At 54.3% G+C, this 15,394-nt stretch overlaps 1 protein-coding gene across 25 annotated transcripts in view; it reads right to left on the bottom strand.

Annotated features, from left to right (window-relative positions):
• The window catches only part of EPB41L1 (erythrocyte membrane protein band 4.1 like 1), a 130,002-nt gene that overhangs the window by 69,730 nt on the left and 44,878 nt on the right, over positions 1–15,394 (bottom strand). The window contains exon 3 of one of the 25 annotated variants that reach the window (XM_089896810.1): positions 12,069–12,591. The exons of the other annotated variants lie outside the window; for them this stretch is intronic. The gene's annotated coding sequence lies outside the window, so the exon portion shown is untranslated. The remainder of the gene's footprint in view (positions 1–12,068; positions 12,592–15,394) is intronic. 25 annotated transcript variants of the gene reach the window in all.

Below are 15,394 nucleotides of genomic sequence, written 5' to 3'. Positions count from 1 at the left end.
ATTCTTTCACCAGACAAGCATTTGCAAATCACTTAGCCACACGCCGAAGACAGAACAATGAAGAAAACATGAATGCTGCCCTCAAAGAGATGAGAGCCTAGCCTGAATCTCTTCATGCACGGGAAGGCTCTAACCCCCGTCCCACCTCTGTCACAGGGACATGAAATGAAATGAAGAAAGGATGCAAAGGAGCTTCACAAGTGCACAACTCCATAAGTATTTCTGTGACTGTTCACGGCTGCATATTATTTTATCCACTGGATGTTCCCAAACGTTCTCAATCATCTTCCTATTGTCGGGCACTTAGTCCCAATTTGCTACTATTATGGGAGAAGTCTGATGGGGATTCATCCAAAGGAAATTATGCAAAAAGAAAAACAAAAACCAGATGCACAAAGACGCTGCACAACCTTTGGAATGACTGAAGGGAGACCAGTCCTTCATCTTAAACTCATGAGGCTGCAAACCAAATGCATGACCCCCAACCCAACCTGCTCCTCCCCCAAGCACTCCAGGGGACATCTCAGTGCGGTTTCCACCTTCCTTCCTCGCCAGCCCTCGAGGTCCACAGTGCAGATTTTTTTTTTTTTTGCGGGGGGGTGTTACGCGGGCCTCTCACTGCTGTGGCCTCTCCCGTTGCAGAACACAGGCTCCGGACGCGCAGCCTCAGGGGCCATGGCTCACGGGCCCAGCCGCTCCGCGGCATGTGAGATCTTCCCAGACCGGGGCACGAACCTGTGTCCCCTGCATCGGCAGGCGGACTCTCAACCACTGCGCCACCAGAGAAGCCCCACAGTGCAGGTGTTTTTCCTGCAAGGCCGAGCCCACCCGTTACTTATGGTCCTTACAGTTGCCAAAGGGACCTTCCCAGACATGGTTCTGTCATGCCCCAAACGCGTGCCCCATGCAGACCAAACACCCGCAAAGGTTCCGGCAGCCTCCAGGCTCCTTGTCAAGTGGAAACACCTTTGTCTGACATTTGAGAGAGACTAAAGGGGGAGGGAACTGATGTTAGCTGTGCCCCTGTGGTGTGCCAGCACTGCTCTAGGTCCTTTACATAACAACCCTAATGTGGTCTCAATCAGATAGGTGTGTTTGTCCACATTTGACAGATGAGGAAGCCGAGGCTCAGATCAGCTAAGTGATAGCCCGAGGGCACGTGGCTAGTACACAGTGGAGCTGGGACTAGAACTCAGGTCCGGCAGATTCCAGAGCTTTGACAAAGACCCAAACACAAGCTGACTCTGAGTCACCTCCCAGCAGCCCCCAGCTCCCTGCACCATCGGCTGCATGCACACCAGACTGCCCATTCTTCAAAGACACCCCTACTTCCCTCCCCTCTGATTCAGGGGAGTGGGTGCCCTTACCCCCACAGCTATCAAAATCCCACTTGGCCTTTGGTGCCCAGCACAAAGGCCCCAATCTCCTTGAAGCCTCCCCTGATCACCAGAATAGGAATCCATGCTGAGATAGGCCATAGCACCTCCTTTACCTCCCCTGTGTCATGTCCGTGTCTCTCTAGGCTAGACTGGGAGACCCTTGAGGAGAGGATGCTTCCCCAGAGGCCATATATGACCTGCAGGAGGTACTCAGGGAATATTTTTCAAATTGAACAAAACTGAGTATGACCTCTGAGAAGAAACTGTGGGCAGCTCGCATTGCCATCAGGAATGTGGCTCTGACTCACACTGCCTAGATTTGAATCCTGGCTCCCCAACGACCGACCGAGCTGTGTGACCTTGAGCAACTGTCTTTTCTTGGCTAAGCCTCAGTTCCCTCAATCTGTAAAATGGGAGGAAGAAGAATTCCTACCTCAAAGGGTTTTGTGAAGATTGTATGAGTTAAGCCCTTAAAGCAGGTGCCTGGCATGTAGTAAGTGCTCGATAAATGTTGGCTGCGACTATTCTTACCCACAAGCCTCCCGCCCACAAAGGAAGCGGTGCCAGCGTGCTCCCACCCCCACCGGCCCACCCACGCCCCATCCCCTCCCCTCAGGGCCTCCTCTTCACAGTCCCAGCTGGTGCCCCTGCATTCCCTCCCTTGCATTTTCTGGTCATTGGGTTCCCATCCAATGTGGCAGGGGTGAGTGTCAGGGCCAACCAGCCTCAGAGCCAACCAGTCTTCCCTCGTAGCCAATGGGAGCAGGGAGTCCAGAGCATTCCCCACTTCCGGGGGATCCTGGCCAGGAAGCAGAAAGCCACAGCCAACCCCTCTCTCAGGCTCCCAGCCAGTACCTCTCTGCCCCTACCCTTCAGGACCACAGGAGCACTCAGGCCACAGAGCCACTCTTGCCTCGCAAGATCCAACACGTAGACCTCTCCACCTGGACCAGCCCTGGCACATCAGGTGTCTGGCTCTGCTGGACACCGGCCTGGTATTCCCAGACACTGCCCCAGGTACAATGCCATGGTAGAGAGAGAGGTTCTGGACTCAACCACACACTTTCCAGCTGTGTAACCTCAGGCAGGTAACTTGATCTCTCTGAGCCTTACTCATCTGTAAAAAGAAGATAATAATAGCACCTACTTGTCAGGGTTGCTGTGAGATAATGCAAAGCACTTACTGTCCCAGTGCATGGCATACAGTAAGTGCTCAATAAATGTCCTCACTCTGATTGTGTAATCATTGGTATTACTCCAGATAAAGATTATTATCCTTTTTTTTTTTTTTTTTTTTTTGCGGTACGTGGGCCTCTCACTGTTGTGGCCTCTCCCGTTGCGGAGCACAGGCTCCAGACGCGCAGTCTCAGCGGCCATGGCTCACGGGCGAAGCCGCTCCGCGGCATGTGGGATCTTCCCGGACCGGGGCCCTAACCTGTGTCCCCCGCATCGGCAGGCGGACTCTCAACCACTGCGCCACCAGGGAAGCCCCTATTATCCTTTTTTTATAAATGGGGACACAGAAGCCCAAGAGGCTCACAAGGACGCCCATGCTGGAGCAAACACAGAGGCACCTCCTACCTCAGCCGGCCTAGTCAGGAGACCCTCTCTACTGCCCCCGCATGCTCAGACCCAGAACTTGCCTGGGCACCAGCATCCTCTTGGCTCTGCATACTCCCAAGAGGGACCAGGGCTACCAGCCACCTATGCCTCAGCCCTGGCCCATTATCTGTGAGGCAGCCTGACCTTTCTTTCCTTCTCACCTTTTGGGGGCAAGGGCTGGGAGACCAATGTAAGGCGCCTCCTAAGAGGCAGACTCAGGCTCCAGGCTATAATGCCCAGCCCATCAGAGTCCTGTGTATGGAACAGCCGCAGCAGCAGAGAAGCAGGCATTTGGGCTGCAAAAACCCCAAACCAGTTAGAAGAGCTGGGTACGTTAGTGCTGGCTCTCTCACCCAGTTGCCTGTGACCTTGGACAAGTCATTCTTCCTCTCTAGGCCTCATTCAACGTTTCAATATTTACTGAGTGAGGACTACAGGACCAAGTATTCCACTCATGCCGGTTCTGGGAAGCAGTCCTCCATGAAGCTCACAGAACTGGGCCCAGGGAATGGCCATGTGGCCCAGGAAGGTTTTAATAGGAATAATGCCCCCTGCACTGATCTCCTTCTCCAGGATTGCCTTGAGGGGCCCCTCAAGGAACCATGCTCTGCACATACACAAATCTGGTACACGGGATCAGCAGGCAGGCATGACCTCAGACTGGCCAGCAGAAGCCAGCTTCATCTCTGCACGGAGCTGGCAGAGCCTCCCTGGGCCACAGTGGCTCAGAGAGGAGGCTGGCACAGGCCGCCACTGCCGCAGGCTCCATATGGAGGAATGGGTGGGCAGGCGGGCACACAGTCGCCTCTCTTCTCCACACCCTTGTCCGGGACAGGCAGCACCGCGATTCTTCCAGGAGCTTCTGAGGGCATCATTCGCGTCCCTAGCTCTCAACCTGGCCCAGCTGCTACTGAATCTGGAAGACTCCTAATGCTGGGAGGTGGTGGAGAGATAGAGCAGCTGAACCCCACAGGGCCTCAGAGAGGTCCTAAACCCAGCCCTCTTACACTCCCACCTCTGGGTGCAGAGGAGGCAGGAACACACGGCAGTGTCTCTCCCTCACCAATGCATTCTCAGAGCTCTGGGGGGGGAGGGGGTGGGGGTGGGAGCTGGGAAGCAAGGACCACGGCCAGTGCCGCAAATGAGACCCGTATCCTCAGAACTCTTTCCTCATCCTTGTCCAGCCTCCTACGGTCCCCAGGGACCACCCCCAGCCATAGCCCTGCCAGACAGTGGCCTTAGGATCTGGTAAGTACCCTGATGGCTGTAGTCACTCGCCACCACAACCATGCCTGCCCCCAAGATCCCAGCCTCTTGGGGCCTTGGATGTCCCCAAGTGTGAAGGTGCCAGACACAACTGGGACCCACAAGTCCTCTCCCTCTAACGGGTAGGGGAAGCCTCTGGTCAGGACAACACCAGGCCAGAACCTCAGTGGTCCTAGGGCTAAGTTCTATCCCCCCAGCTTTGGGAGACTCGGAAGGGAGGTGGGATGGGAAGTGAGCCCCGAGTGGGGAAAGGACTGTAACCAGAGGGTGAGGGTGAGGGCGAGAGCTCCCCAGCACCCCAATCTTCAGCCAAGAGACTGTCCTGCAGCATCGGAAGCCTGGACGGAGACGTCCGGAGCGCCCTCGGCCTCCACGGCGGCGGCAGGAGTGGTCTCGGAGAACGGAGCGGGCCAGCCCAGCACCCAGCGCAATCGTTCATCCCTACAGCAAGCGTCAGCCCCCTCGCCTGCCCACCTCTCTCTCCAGGCCTCGGGGAGGCTGCAGACCTGGGAGGTAGGGAGGAACAGCAAGGACCTCCCCCGCACTGGTCGGAGGGCCAAGAGCCTGCAAACTCAGTTCCTACCGGTCGGTCCCAACCTCCCCCAGGGCTGGAGGCTGGGCCTCCGGGTATCGAGCCCCTAGCCCCCCGTGTCACCTGATCCCCCGCACGTGCCTACCTGGGTCTGGGGGTCCCCATCTCGGGCAGGCTGGGAGGGGGGCGCCCCCTCGGCTCCTGCGGGCCGGCAGGCCGCGGGGCGGGGCGGGCGCGCCGGGCCGCGTTGGGCTCTGCGGAGCAGCCTGGTCCGCGACACCCCCGCCCGCTGATGGATGCCGACTGCAGCAGCGGCGGCGGCGGCGGCTCGGCGTGCGCCGGGGGCTGGGCACCGTGCCTATAGCCCCGGGCCTGGCGCCCGTCGCGCGGCCAGTCCCCGCCCCCGCCCGGCCTCTGCGCCCAGCCCTGGGGCAGCCGCCGCGCGCCTGCCTGCTCCCTCGCGGCGGCCCTGCCCCTGCCTCCGCCTCCTCCCTGCCGGTCTCCCTCTCCCTCTCTCTCAGGCTCCCAGGCCACCTCCTCCCGGGCGCTGCCACAGCGGCAGTTACCGGTCCACCGCGGGACTGTGCATCGGCAGCCAAGTCCGGCGCCTCCGCTGACCCCACCCTGGCCTTGGACAGCCCCTGTCCCCGCTCAGGCCAACCCCTGTTGGGGGCTCGGCGGGGGAGGAGGGGGCGGAGGGGAGAGGAAGAGGAGAGGATCCCTGACTCAGAAGGGGTGACTCAGCCTCAGCCCACCGAGCCCAGCCGAATACCCTCACCTCCCCTGTAGCTCACAGCGCGGGTCAGAACTTCCCAGGAACTCAGCGCTCCTCCCCCACCGTGGAGGAGGTCTTGCAAATGTCTCCTGGGATCCCGTGTGTGTATGTGTGCATTTGTTCATATGTGCTTCGGTGACAATGGCCATAAGTGTAACAGTGGGGAGTGGGCCCGTGTACAGATGTTTCTGGATGTGCATCCAGGCTTCAGGAAGGTGGGGTTGGGGGGTGGCCAGCTGGCCTGTGGCACTGAGGTCCTGGCTCAAAACCAAGTGAAGCCCTGCTCCTCCCCTCCAGCAGCGCTGTCTCAGAAAGCCCTCCAGACCAACTTAGGAGATCCACAGTGAGGACCTCCAACGGCCTGGGCTCTAGTCCAGCTCTGTCATGGGTCAACCAGTACCTTTGGGCACACTGCTCTCCTGCTCTGGGCCTCACTTTGCCAACAGTGAAAAAAGGGGTGGATGTACCTATCTCTAGGGTTCCCAGTTTGTGGGGAAGTCCTGAGAGATGGCTGTGTAACCCACAACATGATCCCCAAAGATTTCTGCCCATGGGTCCGCATTTGCAGGCCACATGACCCCTACTCCCTAGCCAGCACCGCCACCATCCCAGGCATACACATGTATTCTTTCATTCTTCAAATCATTCCTGAGGACCTACTATGTGCCAGCCACTGTTCTAGGCATTGCAGAATCCACCACACTGGAAATTACAGAGCCCCAAAGCTGGGACGCCACCACCCCCTCCCCACGGCAGGCTGCATTTCCTTCGGTGTCAGCCTCACCAGTATCCATCTGAACTCCCACACTCCAGCAACAGGCAGCCCCCCCGCCCCCCGCACTCTTCTCTCCCAAGGTGGATGCTCCGTCACAGTGACCTTCCACCCCAGGTCCTAGTACCAACCCTAGGGCCTCCACAGAACGAGGCTATGCCCTCTCCCCAGCCCCCCTCAGAGAACCCAAGATAGCAACCATGTCCCTTCTCCCCACCCCCAAATCAAGCCTTCTCTTCTCCAAGTTAAACGTCACGCACTCCTTCACCAAACGTTCCCAAGACACAGCTTCCGGTGCCTTCGCCCTCTCTGCTGCCCACTAGGCTCAGGGGTGGTCAGAGAGCAGAGAGCTGAAGGAAACCAGATCCTCCCAGTCCTAGAGAACATGCCCTCCCTCCAGACAGGAGACAGGAAGATGGACAAACCAGCACAGGGCCAATTCCCAGAAGGACCAGAGTCCTGCTGGGCGGACTTCCCTGTAGATGTTCTCCTTTGCCTTTGGACTTTTTGCTCCCCAGCTTCCAAAATTCAGTTCTTCCCAGGAACTCCCCAGGCCCTCAGGAGTAAGGCCTTGGGCAAGTCACTTTGCCACTCTGGGGTGCTCTGCTTGAATTCAATTCACCACACATTCATTCAGATGAATGAGTGAAAGGACCAGTAAAACTTAGGAGTTACACCAGATGAACGTATTGTTTCATACACACATCTGCTAAGAGATTTCTGACTGCCTGCTTCAAGTATTTTTATTCCAAATTGATTCTTAGCCTCCTCTGCTTGCCGCCTTTCCCTACCCTGGGTTCCTGTGGGCAGGACAGAGCTGCCCAGCCAGAGCCCTCCATTCCTCCTAGTTCAACTCTCCTTCCCTCAACCCTCCTCCCCTTCCTTTCTTTCCCCAGGCAGGAGCCTTCCCCTCCCTCCCCTGGGGCAGGACCACTTTCCCACCCTCCTCAGCTAGATGGAGCCTCTCACTTTCCCAGAAGAATCCAGGCAACATTCCAAAAACCAAGGCAGAACATTCTTCTGGTTTTATACCCGAAGGGCCCAATTCCCTTCAGGTCAGTGGGACTACACAGAAAACTGGGCTTCTTCTACTGTTATCATTATTTCTCTTTCATTATTATTATTGGCTAACATTTCTATTAGCACTTTCTAGTTTGCAAAGTACTTTCATGCTCCATCCTCACATCTTGTCACCACCCCCCCCATTTTATAAACAGGCGGTCTGAGGTCCAGAGCGGTGAGTGACTTGTCCAAGGTCACACTTGCACAGTAACACTGACTCTCTGGACCAGACATCTTCCACTTCACCCCACAATAACCTTTTCCAGAGAAATCTGATTGTGGTGGGGAAGGGGGGTGGGGGAACTCTCTGAAGAACACACGGCCCCCTGTAGGCATCAGTTGAAGTCACTTCCCCAGTTACTTGGCTGCCTTCATTCCCAGGGCAGGGAAACTGAGGCACAGGACCAACCCAGAACCACATCTTGTGAAAGCCCCCATGGAGGAATGCTAGGGTCCCAGGTGCAGGATGAGGAGCCTCCATCCCACCCCCTGTAAAGAGGGGCTCTTCTGAATTCGGCTTCCAGCCCTGGCTCTGCCACTTCTTTCTGTGTTACTTGGGTAGATGATTTGACCTCTCTGAGCTTCAGTTTTCTCACCTATAAAGTGGGAGAGATTCTTCCTGCCCTGCTTCTGTCGCTGAGTTGCTGTGATGGGTTAGCAGATGCTGGCAGAAGAGAAAGGACAGGACTCCTCATCCCCTCTCGGGTCTGCCTGGGAAGCAGGAGAAAGTCTTTCTTCTTACATTTTAACTGGAGGGTACTTGATGGTGCAAAAGTGCTAGGATACAGGAAAGCCAGGAATAGGATGGAAGTGATGCTGTCCCTTGGCTGGGAAGGCAAAACACATGGTGTCCGCTACAGTCCCCCAAGGCCACTGGTGGGGCAGAGACCAAACAAAATACTCCAGCAGGCCCCTCCCACCCCTCCCCTTTTATCTTTCAGATGAGGAAACCAAGGCCCAGAGCAAAGCAGCACCTCGCCAAGGTCACCCCAGGTAGTCAGTGGTTTCACGACTCCCGGACACCAGGGGCCCCTTGATTCCTGGGTCGGCAGGGTGGGGTGGCAAGCACTCGTAGTGCAAGGATTTACTCTTTCATTCAGCAATCAGTGATGGGCACACTGAGCCTGGGGAAGGCAAGAGGAATTGGGTAGCCTCTGTCCTTGAATTCGCCGTCAGTCCAGTGGCGGAGAAAGGCACACAGACCCGCACATCAGAGGGTACTGTAAGATGAATCACCACCACTTTCTGAGTACGAGCTCTGTGCCTGGGCCCAGTCACACATTTGTTTAATCCTTAGACCAATTCTTTGGCATCGAAATTATTAACTCCTTTCATAGCTGAAGTCACTGAGGCTCGGGGTTAACGACTTCCCAAAGTTCACCCAGCTAATAAATGGCAGGGCCAGGGTGCGACTGCCAGATCTGTCTGATGCCAAGCACTGAGCTTCAACCCTTATGCTTTCCTCCCTGCCTCTAAGGCTCTGCTGACCCATCAGAGAGCCACTACTCACATATGGCTTCTGAGCCCTTGAAATGTGGCCCGTGCACGTTGAGATGTGCTGTAAGTGTAAAATTCACACTAGATTTTAAAGATTTTTTTTTAATTTATTTTTTTAGGCCGTGCTGCGCAGCATCATGCGGGATCCTAGTTCCCTGACCAGGTATTGAACCCGTATCCCCTGCAGTGGAAGCTCGGAGTCTTAACCACTGGACCACCAGGGAAGTCCCTAGATTTTGAAGATTTAATAAAAGAAATGTACTATATCTCCTTAATAACTTTTGTATTGCAATGATAATATTTTGGATGTATTAGGTTTAATAAAATATATCATTCAAATAATTTCATCTGTTTCTTTTGGCTTTTTTTTTTTTCACGTGGCTACCAGAAAATTTAAAATCACATATGTGGCTCGCATGTGTGGCTCACATATTTCTTTCGGTCAGCACAGGTTTAGATTCTCTGAGGTCCTAGCCCAGCCCATGGGGCTCAGAAAAGGGTTCCTGCAGGAGGGGGACACCTAAACCGAACTGGGTTAAAGGCAAGGTCATGGGGAGGAAGGTATGCCAGGGCAAGAGAGCTGCAGGGCCTCTGGCTCTGGCCCCAGAGGGCGGCCAGGCCTGGGTGGGCTGTACCGCAGCCCCAGGAGCTGAGAGCTGGGCCAGCTCGTGAAGGGAAGTTACCAAAGCCAAATTTTCCAGATCAGCGTGATCTACAGGCCTGGGAGGTTCTGCCTGACAAGGCCGCTCTCACTGATCTTTGGTGCTCTCTGGAAGGCCCTGCAGGGCAGCTGTGTCCGGGTGGAGGTGGAGGGATGCGCAGCAATGCCCACCTGACGGGGACCTCCCAGCTCCAGCTGCCCCTACCGCCTCTCCTTCAGTCTCCTCCAAGAAGCCTCCCAAAGCACTACAGTCCCCAGGGACCTCGCCGTCCCCTCAAACCTTCCAGCCCAGACCATGGAAACTACACACTCCTGCCTTCGGTCATACTCTGGCCTGGAATGATGATGAAGCTGCACAGAGGGTCACACAGCACGAAGCACTTTTCCATCCTTAGTGTGGTGAAGAGCCTGGGGGCAATGGTTACCTCCGGGTCAGGGGTCGGGGGCAGGGACAGGGGAGTTACATTAATAGTACAGGAGCTGTGTGACCTTGGGCAGGGCCTAAACCTCTCTGAGCCTCAGTTCCCACCTCTGTACAATGGGGGTAATATCCGCACCACCTCTTCAAGCTCCCATGACATGAGAGAATACCCAGGAAGGGCTTAGCAGGCCCCTGCGGTACCCTCAGTCCCTCCAAAGCCTCCAAAGGTCACCTCTCCTCCAGGAAGTTCACCCTCCATGCCTCTGCCACCCAGTCTGTCCCTCCTCTAGCCTGCTGGGCCCACCACACATCTCTTGTCTCTACTTCTGAATTTGGAGTTCAGTTGTGATGAGGCTCTCTGACCTCTCCAACAAGACTGTAGTTTGTCAAAGATGGGAGCCTTGCCTGTCCCTTCCTTTCCATCGCTCCTCCCCTTCTCCCTCTCCTGGCACTTCCCCCACAGCCAGGCCCCTGCACAGGGCTGCGCATCCCAGAGGCTCTCACAGCCCGCTCTAGTGGCTTGAACACTTGGCCACTATCTCTGGCCAAAAACAATGTGGGTCAGATGACTGTGCATATTCTAAGGAGCTGGTCCCGCTCTGCTCCCTCGTGGGAAGAGCCTTCAGTGGCCACACATTCTCTGATGGAGCAGCTCCAATCTCTCTGCCTGACCCTGCAGTCCTTCACAGCCTGGTCTCACCTGCCTCTTCAGCCTGATCCTCAGGGTCCCTGCGGGGAAGCTCAGTCAGACTCAATGGTTCTGGGCCCCCAGGGCACAGCGGCGCTGGCACTGCCTCTCTGCTTTTGCAGAGGTTCTTTTCTCTCCCTGGGCAACCCTCTTTCCCTTTCCCACGGTCATTCTTTCAGCCATCCTCCAGGAAGTCCTTCCTGATCCCCTCCCCTTTACAATAAGCCCTCCCAGCTAGAAGGAACCTCTTGGCCTCCCCCCTCCCCCCTACACTCTGCCCTCCAGCCCTGGGATGTGTGAATTGCTCCCCTCAGTGCCCAGCTCAAAATACGTGCCTGGTGTGTGTCCCTGGGGACACATCGGCACTCTCAGAGCCAGAGGCCAGGGAGCAAGCCGGAGTCAGGAGTTCACCCAGGATGCCAGGACCCTGCCGACCCAAACTCCACCTCGGCTACATTTCTTAATGGATCTCCATGCTCCTGCTGCCCCTGGGAAATCAGCCCTCCCCTAAGACGTCTGGGAGCCATACTCCTGGGGCCTGAACATAAAAGATCTGGCCACGTTCCCACTGGATTCAGACATCCACCCAGCCTCCCATCGGGTGCCTGAAATGTCAGCTGAGGTTTGCATCATCACAGCATCACAGATTCCTTGCAGTCAGAAGAGACCTTGGAGAGGATCACACTGAGGCTGGGAGCAGTGGGAGGCAACAGGAGAAAGGCTATGTGTATTTGTCTGTGGTCCCCTGTGCCAGAAGATGCTGCAGCGACACCATCAATCAACATCACCATCGCAGAGAGCCTTTGGGACCCCTCTACGTGCTGGCACTGTGTCTAGCAATATGCGTACATTTTCTGTTTTTAATTTCTTACTTCTCTGTAAGGCAGAGATTATATATTCCACCTTGATTTTACAGGGGAGGAAATGAAGCTCACAGCAGATAAGCCATTAGTCCAAAGTCACACTGCTAGTAGGTGGGGGAACCAGGATTCAATTCTGGGTTTGCCTGATTCCACAGCTTGTTTGTCCACTATTAATCCTGCATACATTTGATTTAACACAAATTTACTCTAAAGATGCTGGCCATGTTTTAGTTCCTGTCTGGGAAGTAGTTACATAAATATGGGTAAACTTATGATCTGTGTACTTTTCTGCATTTATATTATAACTTCAATAAGGTGTTTTTTTTTTAATGTTTTTGTCCCAGAGATGAATCTATGCTAGAGATTTTTGGGGTGTGAAATACTCTTAGTCTGAAGCTAGAAAGCTGGGTTTTGTTTTTTTTTCTTTTCAACCATCTTTCCATTTCAATAGGGACTGTCCTAAAGAACTCATAAACCCCCAAGCCAGACCAGCAAAATTTCACCTGCTGTCTGTCCGCTGCTCAGACTACAAACATTTTCTTGCACTTACATTCCCAGCCCAGGTGCCACGTAGCCAATATTCAGCTTCCAGGAGCTGGCACTGCTTTGCAGTTTTTGCAATCCTCTCCTCATCCACCCATCTGCCCCAGACAGCTAGACCAGCCGCTGCATCACTGTTAATCCCCAGCTTCATGAAATGGCCAGGCAGCCACGTCTGGATGTTCCCATTTCCTCGCACCAGGCCAGGCTGGGCAGAGAGAAGCCGTCTGTGTATGTAAACCCAGGCTTCTGCTTGGGCGGCTCTTGCCGGACTCTCCTGGCCAACTGGGCCCTCTGTGGCTTTTATCTTCCTGCCCAAAATAACCATTAGCTTCAGTGGTCCTCTGGGCACAAATCAGACTCTCGTGAGAGCCTGTGGCAGCTTGAAGACAGGAAGGGCACGTTATCCATCTCTGTTTCCCCAAGGCACCAGGGCAAAGGTTTGTGGGATTTATTGAATGCCTCTGTGTGCCTGGAGGGACCTGTGTTGGGGGCGCGGGCTCACTAGAAAACGCGGTCACGTTCTCCGGAAGCTGAAAGTTTAAGGAAAGAGAGGAAACAACAAATCAGCCAACCGCAATAGAAGGCTAAAATACTAAAGGTTGTCAGAAAGGGAAAAAATGTTTTGGGAGTTCAGAGGGAAAAGATATTAGAGAGGAGCAGGTGTCAAAGGAAGCTTCAAGGCAGAGGTAGCATTTAGGTTGAGCATTAAAGGCAGGCCAGAAGGACAGTCCAGACGGAGGAGATAGCATTAAACGAGACACAGGGTTGGGAAGTACAGGGGAGACTCAGGAAACTGGCTTTTTTTTTTTTTTTTTTGGCCGCACCTCGTGGCTTGCGGGATCTTAGTTCCCCAACCAGGGATTGAACCCAGGCCCTGGCGGTGAAAGCGACAAGTCCTAACCACTGGACTGCCAGGGAATTCCCAGGAAACTGGCCTTGAATGACCCAGAACCAAGGATGCCAAAGGTTGAGGCTGGGGCTGGAATGGCATATAGTGCCAATGGGAGCCTCAAATGGCACACCAAGGGTTTCCTGCACTGTCCAGCAAGTAGCCACACGTGATTATTTACATTTAAATTAGTTAAAATGGGATAAAATGTAAAAGTCATAGCCACATGTGGTTGATGGTTACCATATTGGACAGTGCAGATGTAGAACATCTCCATCACCAAAGACAGTTCTACTGGACAGCGCCGGTACACACAGCAGAGAAACCAGAAGACTTTGAGCAGAAGTACGACATGATCGGAGCTGGGCTTTAGGAAGATTAATTTGTCCCCGGTAAAGGGTAGGTACCTGGAGGTAAGAGAGGCCTGGACCCAGGGCAGGCATTGCAATAATCCAGGTGAGATCAATAACCACGTCTATTCCCTGGGTTCCCCTCTTCCTATCAGTGAGCAGGAAAGCAGAGAGCCATGGTTCTCAAAGTGTGGTCCCTGGAACAGCAGCATCACCCAGGAACTTCCCGGTATGCAAATCCTTGGGCCCTATCCCAGATCTACTAAGTCAGAAACTGGGGGTCAGAGCAGCAGCCTGTGCTTTTATCAGCCCTCTCCTGATTCTGATGCATGCTCCCGGCATAGAGGCTAGGAGCCCACTCTGGTTCAAGACTCTACACCTCTACACCCTGGAGTCAGAAGACCTGCCTCCATGTCTTGCATGTCTTGGCTCAGCTGTTTACTAGCTGTGCTTAATTCCTTTGTGCCTCAGTCTTATAAGGATTAAAGGAGTTAATACATGTATTTGTCTGAGAAGAGTGCCTGGCCTATAGGAAGTGCTCAATGAATGTTAATTATTATTATTATTATTTTTTTTTTTTGCGGTACGCAGGCCTCTCACTGCTGTGGCCTCTCCCATTGCGGAGCACAGGCTGCGGACGCGCAGGCTCAGCGGCCATGGCTCACGGGCCCAGCCGCTCCGCGGCATGTGGGATCTTCCCGGACCGGGGCACAAACCCGCGCCCCCTGCACCGGCAGGCGGACTCTCAACCACTGCGCCACTAGGGAAGCCCAATGTTAATTATTTTTAATCCTCATGGGCCACTTCATCTATACTCCTATGGTACAAAGTTGAATTCCTCCCACAGACAATGGACCAGCATCTGTCTCTACCTGCCTGTCCATCATACAATATTCCTAGGCCCACTCCCCATCCCACCATTTACTTTTCTCCAGGCCCAGAGTGCCAGTTCTTCTCCCGGAAGGCAGGGGCACTTCCTGTGTCAAGGGAGCATTTCCACCAGGTGAGAATGTCAAGGCAAAAGGGGCAGATTTAATGTCCTGAGCTAAGATGTCCCAGTAGGAAGCAGGTCAGGAGATGCCCCAGGAGTCTTCCCCTACAAGACCACCTGGGAATAGGATGTCTGGAGGTGAGCACCCAGCTGCCCACTGCCACTGAAAGCCTCAAGCCTTTTCATTCGGATCCATGCCAGCCAAAAGGGCATAGGAAATGGTGCCTGGGGTTCTGTCTACTGCAGGTAGCTCAATCCTGACTCGGGGAGCTAGCCAGGGAGGACAGCGTCAATAAACCTGGTTTCTGATCTCGGCTGTGAGATCTTGGGCAGTCATTTTCCTCTTTGGATTCAATTTTCTTGCCTCTAATGTGAGGGTGTTGGACTAGTGTGTTCTTAACCTTTTATGGGTCATGGTTTCCTTTGAAAATGCAATAAAAACTGCAGAGCTTCTCCCAGAAAAATGCACATGGGCACACATCCACACACACACACACACACACACACACACACACACACCCCTTATTATGATTTCAAGCATCAAGAAACCTCATGAAACCCATGCATAGTTCACCCCTTGGGTCCGTGGACACTTGGTTAAGAAACCTTGGCTAGATGGTCACTAGTCATCATGATAAGAAGTCAGCTATATTTGTATCTAATTTAAAGGAACCCTATGTTAAAATTTTCACCAAAAAGATGAGATGTGAAATGGGCTTTCATAAGATTCAGTTGTTGATCGGCTAAATGCTATGCATCCCTCCAAGAGCCTACCTCCACCCTTGTCATTTGGCCTTGGCAGTCTCTCCACACTGTCCCCCCTGACTCAGCAGAGTGAGCACATAGTCCTGAAAGACACCCCTGCCCCACCAGCTGTCTCTGGCACTTCCCAAAGAGTAGACAGATTGTCCCCGGCCACGAGAAGGGAGAAGAGGAGGAGTCTGGCCTCTTGTTACCCCACCCCAAATCCTTGGCTCAGATGCCAATCACTAAAGACGCTCCAAGATGCCACCTCCAGCCCCTCCAAAGCACACACACACAGCGCCACGCCCATGCCCTCCCTCGCACAGCCACAGCCAAGGGACTGCACTTCCAGACACTTG

The sequence above is a fragment of the Delphinapterus leucas genome, chromosome 15, assembly GCF_059928025.1.
Source record: "Delphinapterus leucas isolate spDelLeu-1000000601 "Yukka" chromosome 15, BTC_Dleu_Yukka2, whole genome shotgun sequence".
Taxonomy (NCBI): Eukaryota; Metazoa; Chordata; class Mammalia; order Artiodactyla; family Monodontidae; genus Delphinapterus; species Delphinapterus leucas.
The sequence above is the reverse complement of the archived record's forward strand: the minus strand, read 5'-3'. Positions and strand labels throughout refer to the sequence as shown.